A 5,526-nucleotide genomic window follows, 5' to 3' on the forward strand; every position below is an offset into this window, starting at 1 on the left:
TAATGTGTATGCTGCTGTTGTTGGGTGGAGGGTTCTGTGTCAGCTGCTCAAGTTGGTTGATAAACGTTCAGGTCTCTTACACTCTTAAAAAATGGTATTTGGCTGTGCTGGGTCTTAGTTGTGGTGTGTGGGGTCTTTCAGTTGCAGCAGGTGAGCTCTCACCTTAGTTGCGGCATGTGGGATCTAGTACCCTGACCAGGGATCGAACTCAGGCCCCCTGCACTGGGAGCATGAAATCTTAGGCATTGGATCACCAGGGAAATCCCAGGTCTTTTATGCTGCTGCTAAGTCACTTCAGTCATGTCCGACTCTTCACGACCCCATGGACTGCAGCCCACCAGGCTCCTCCGTCCATGGGATTTTCCAGGCAAGAGTACTGGAGTGGGGTGCCATCGCCTTCTCCAAGGTCTTTTATATTCTTACTGATTTGTGTCTACTTGTATTAATCACTGGGAGAAGGGTGTTAAAATCTCTGAAACTTTGAATGTGTCTATCTTTCCTTGAAGTCCTATCAGTCTTCATTCTGTGTAGTTTGAAGTTGCCTTGTGCTTAATCGCTCAGTCATGTCTGACTCTTGGAACCCCAGGAGGAGCCTGCGAGGCTCCTCTGTCCGTGGGATTCTCCAGGCAAGAATACTGGGGTGGGTTGCCATTTCCGTCTCCAGGGGATCTTTCCAACCCAGGAATTGAACCTGGGTCTGCCTGAAGCTGCCTTACTAACTGTATAAATACTTAGGATTTTGATGTCCTTTTGGTGATTTGACCTCTTTATGAACTGACCCTTTTTACACTGCTACTATTTTTTGCTCTGAAAAACCACTTTTTGTGATATTAATATAGACAGTCTGATTTTCTTTTGATTAATGTTAGTGTGACATATCTCTTTCTCATTCCTTTGCTTTTAACCTGTGTCATTTTATTTAAAGTGTGTTTTTATAGACAGCGTGTATTTTGGTCTTGCAGATCTGACAGTCTGCTTTTAATTGGTATGCTTAGACTATTTACTTTTAATGTAATTGAGCATGTAGAATGGGAAATAACGCTGTGGTCATCTCTGGGGAAAAAAATCTGTCATAATCCTCTGAGTCACGTCTTTCTCCTTGAAAACAGATGAAACCGTGTGACTCATATGGGGACTTTAACCTGGCCAAAACCCAGGCTGGGACTTGAACCCATAATCTTTTAACCGAGATCACACCTGGTCTCGGGGCTTAATGAATCTGAGGTTCTTGATGTCTCATCACAGAAAGAATTCAGTGAGAGACAAAGTGATTGGTCAGAAGTGGATTTATTTAGAGAGAAAAAGACACCACAGTGTGTGGGCCATCTAAGAAGGTGAGAGAGAGCCTCAAAGTATGGCATGGGTTTTTATGGGGTGGGTAATTTCATAGGCTAATAAGTGGGAGTGTTATTCCAACTGTTTTGAGGAACGGGTGGATATTTGCAGGAATTAGGCCACCACCCACTTTTTGGTCTTTGATGGTTGGCCTCGAAACTGACAAGGTGCTGATGAGTGTATCACTTAACACATGCTAATATATGATGATGAACACATGATGAGGCCCAGGGCCACTGAAAGTGATATATTCTGCCAACCAGAACCTAGTTGGTTCTAACCAGTTTTCAGCACATACTCAATGGCTATGTCATTCTTTTAAAGGTTAGGCCATGCCCCCTTCCTTCCTGTTTCACTTACACACTGGTTTCAGCTTGCCAACACCTGTAATAATTTAGTATTGTTCTATGAAAATATTGTTGTTGTTTTGAGTATAAGGGAACGTTTATATATATTTATAATTACTCAGTTTGCAACTTTACATTCATCTTTGTGTAAAAGATCCAGATACACATACAAATGGCATTTGACTTTTAATACCAATATCCATGAATAATGTTAGATTATCAATCACCCTCTGATGCCACTGGGAGTATCAGATACAATAACCCTTGAAGTTATAAAAAGAATCGTGTCACCTATTTAGAGCACAAAAACTAATTTCTTAAAATGCCATGCCAAAATCAATGTTGTTTTTTTTTTTTTTTAACAGAAACTACTTTAAAAAAAAAAAAGCTCAAAAATTTATTCCCACTTTATAAAACAGTCATTGCTTATCTGTAAGAAATGGCATCTCTTTATACAACACTTAGAAAAGGCTGAATGCAATCTGTGCTGTGTTCCCTTTTTGGAAAACTGTAAGTTTTAAAACCTGTAAGTCTAAATTTTCTAATGGTGTAGGAAGTGCCAACTATCTTTAGTCGGAAATAGATTCCAGTGACGTCATTGCAACACAATTCTATGAAGTGTAAACAAAAAAGCTGCATTTATTTTCCTGTTGTGGGTTGCTGCACAATTTTGTGCTATTCTGTGAGCAGCCCTTTGGTCTATTAAATAGGAGCCCCACCTGTTAGGTGGAGTGGTTTCTGTTTTGTATTTCTAACCCTAAATGATTCATAATGACTCATGATTCTTTACGCCTAGCTGTTTAATACGCCTCGTCAGATTTGCTTAGCAGATTGCAACAGTGGCACGCAGTGACCTTTGTCATCTTTCTGAAAGGTAGCCAACTATCAGAAACTACGGTGGTATTGGGCACTCTTGAACACTTTTAGGAAATAGTAGTTTCTACCATGAGGAAAAGAAAGGGTAATAGAAGTGATGATTCCTAATTTTATGGCAAGATGGAGACTCAGAGAAATGGAAAAGTAGAGGTTGGAATTCTATTCCACAGTCATCTTTTCTCTTGTGTGTTTTTAATCTTTCCCTTTTCCCTCTGCTGCATGGCAACCCACTCCATCTTCTTGCCTGGAGAATCCCATGGACAGAGGAACCTGGCAGGCTACAGTCCATGGGGTTGCAGAGTTGGACACGACTGAAGCGACTCAGCATGCATGTATGCTGCCAATTATGCCATTACATTTCTTTCTTAAAAAAATTTTTTTTTATTTTTGACTGTGCTGTGTCTTCATTGCCTTGCATAGGCTTTCTCTAGTTGCTGTGAGTGGTGGCTGCTCTTCGTTGCAGTGCATGAGCTTCGCGTTGCGGGGGCTTCTCTTGTTACGGAGCTTAATAGTTGCGGCTTGTGGAGCACAGGCTCAGGAGCTGCGGCACACGGGCTTAGTTGCTCCTTGGCATGCAGAATCTCCTTGGTTTAGAGATCTCACTTGTGCCCCTACATTGGCAGGCAGGTTCTTACCCACCGCACCACCAGGGAATTCCCCTGCCACTACACTTTGTAAAAAGCACCAATATTTAATGAAAAATTGCACTAACTTGCTAATTCTGTTGTAGCCCAAGTGTTGCAGGAAAAGGGGACTCCTTCCAGGGCCCGAAAGTGGGCTCTTATCCAACACTTGGAAATGAATTGTCTGAGGAGACACATGTGCTGACAAGGCAAGAGATTTTATTGGGAAAGGCACCCGGGTGGAGAGCAGTAGGGTAAGGGAACCCAGGAGAACAGCTCTCCCATGTGGCTCGCAGTCTTGGCTTTTACGGTGATGGGATTAGTTTTTGGGTTGTATCTGACCAATCATTCTGACTCAAGGCCCTCCCTGGTGGTGCACGCATTGCTCAGCCAACATGGATGCCAGCGAGGAGGATTCTGGGAGGTGGTCGGACACGTGGTGTCTCCTTTTGATCTTTCCCAAACTCTTCCCATAGGTGGTGGCCTATTAGTTCCGTGTTCCTTACCAGGACCTCCTGTCATAAAACAGCTCTCGCAGTGGTTACTCTGGTGCCTGGCCAGGGTGGGCGGTTGCAGTCCGTGTGCTTCCCCTGACACATGGGTCTGCCTGCCAGGTCATGGTTCATCTTCAGCTGCTCCATGTAGGACAGCTGCTCCTCTGTTACTGAACACAAGTACACGTGCCTGATGCACAGTGATGTTACCGAGCCCAAGCTTGCTCTGCTCCCTGCACAACAGGCCAGTAAATCATGAGGTGAAGTGTTGAGGCAAGAAATACAACTGTATTTGGGAAGCTGGCAGACCAAGAAGGGGGAGGGCTAGTGGTCCCCCAGGAACCATTTTATTGGGGTCTGGATGCCAGTTTCTTTTATAGAACAAAAAGGAAGACGAGAACGTAAAGTAAAATGGCAGTTAATATTACAAAACATCTCCTGGCTTGACCAGCGTCAGGGAGGGGATATGTCAATTTATTCTTTTCTGTAGCTATTTCACGGGTGGGCAGGGTCAGATGGTCTGTCTCTGAGATAAACAAAGTCACTTTAGTTTATCATTCAGACAGAGGGGCACATTTCCTGGGGCAGGCCATCATGTGTGATTGTAATAACAAAAGCAATGAGAAAAAACTCAGAGAGACAGATCCAACTCAGAGTCAGATTTTGCTCTTGCCTGCTACAGTGAAGCCAAATAAATGGGAACGTCAGAGTCTGGAGCAGAGAAGGTTTATGGCAGTGTCAAGAAAGGAGAATGGGTGGCTTGTGCTTGAAAACCTTGACGTCCTTGATGGTTTGGGAGAAGGTTTTCTTATAGGCAAATTTTGGGGTAAGCGCTGCAGGCCGTGTGACTTTCTTCTGATTGGTTGATGGTGAGGTATCGAGAAGTTACTGTCCTCCACCTTGGTAGAGACCTTTGTTTGAGCAGAAGAACTCAAAGATACTGTTATGTGTATTCATCAGGAGGAATCAGGACCCTGCCCCGAGGCTGTACTGTTATTTATTGACTGCTCCTCCTCTGTTTCTGTATTCCTTCCCTTCCCTGATTAGCAACTGTTTGAATCTGCCCTTTGGAACTCTGGGAAGGTTAAGGAGGCTGAATGAAACCTATTGCCTACCAATAAGAACAGTGGACACAGAGAGAACTTGCACCCAGGAGGGTGTCACAGGGTTGTGCTGTGTCACCTCCGTATGACCTGTCCTGTCCCCACTCTCCCCCAGGTACGGCTCTGGTTCACTAGTGCGTCCTCACCTGGAACCCTGGCCCACCACCCCCCTTGAAACAATGCTCCTGTTGCTACAGTGGCCTCATGGACAGGTGACTTATTCTGTGAGCATTTTTTGAGTTCCTGTTATGTGCCAGGCATTGTTCTCATGCTGGGGACACAATGGAAACAAACAAACAAACCCCAAACCCCTGCTTTCATGGATCCTACACTCTAGCAGAGGATACAGATAATACACAAAGTATTAGCTAAGGATAAAACTACTATAAAGAAAGTAAGGGGAGAGCAAAGCTCTATACGGTCAGCAAAAACAATATCTGGAGGTGACTGTGGCTCAGATAATGAACTCCTTATTGCCAAATTCAGACTTAAGTTGAAGAAAGTAGGAAAAACCGCTAGACCATTCAGTCAGTCAGTTCAGTCACTCAGTCGTGTCTGACTCTTTGTGACCCCATGGACTGCAGCATGTCAGGCTTCCCTGTCCGTATCAGCTCCTGGAGTTTACTCATATTCATGTCCATTGAGTTGGTGATGCCATCCGACCATCTCATCCTCTGTCATCCCCTTCCCTTCCTGTCTTCAATCTTTCCCAGCATCAGAGTCTTTTGCAATGAGTCAGTTCTTTGCA

Source organism: Bos grunniens, chromosome 19, assembly GCF_055505025.1.
Source record: "Bos grunniens cultivar Pamir isolate PY7600 chromosome 19, Bosgru_T2T1.0, whole genome shotgun sequence".
Taxonomy (NCBI): domain Eukaryota; kingdom Metazoa; phylum Chordata; class Mammalia; order Artiodactyla; family Bovidae; genus Bos; species Bos grunniens.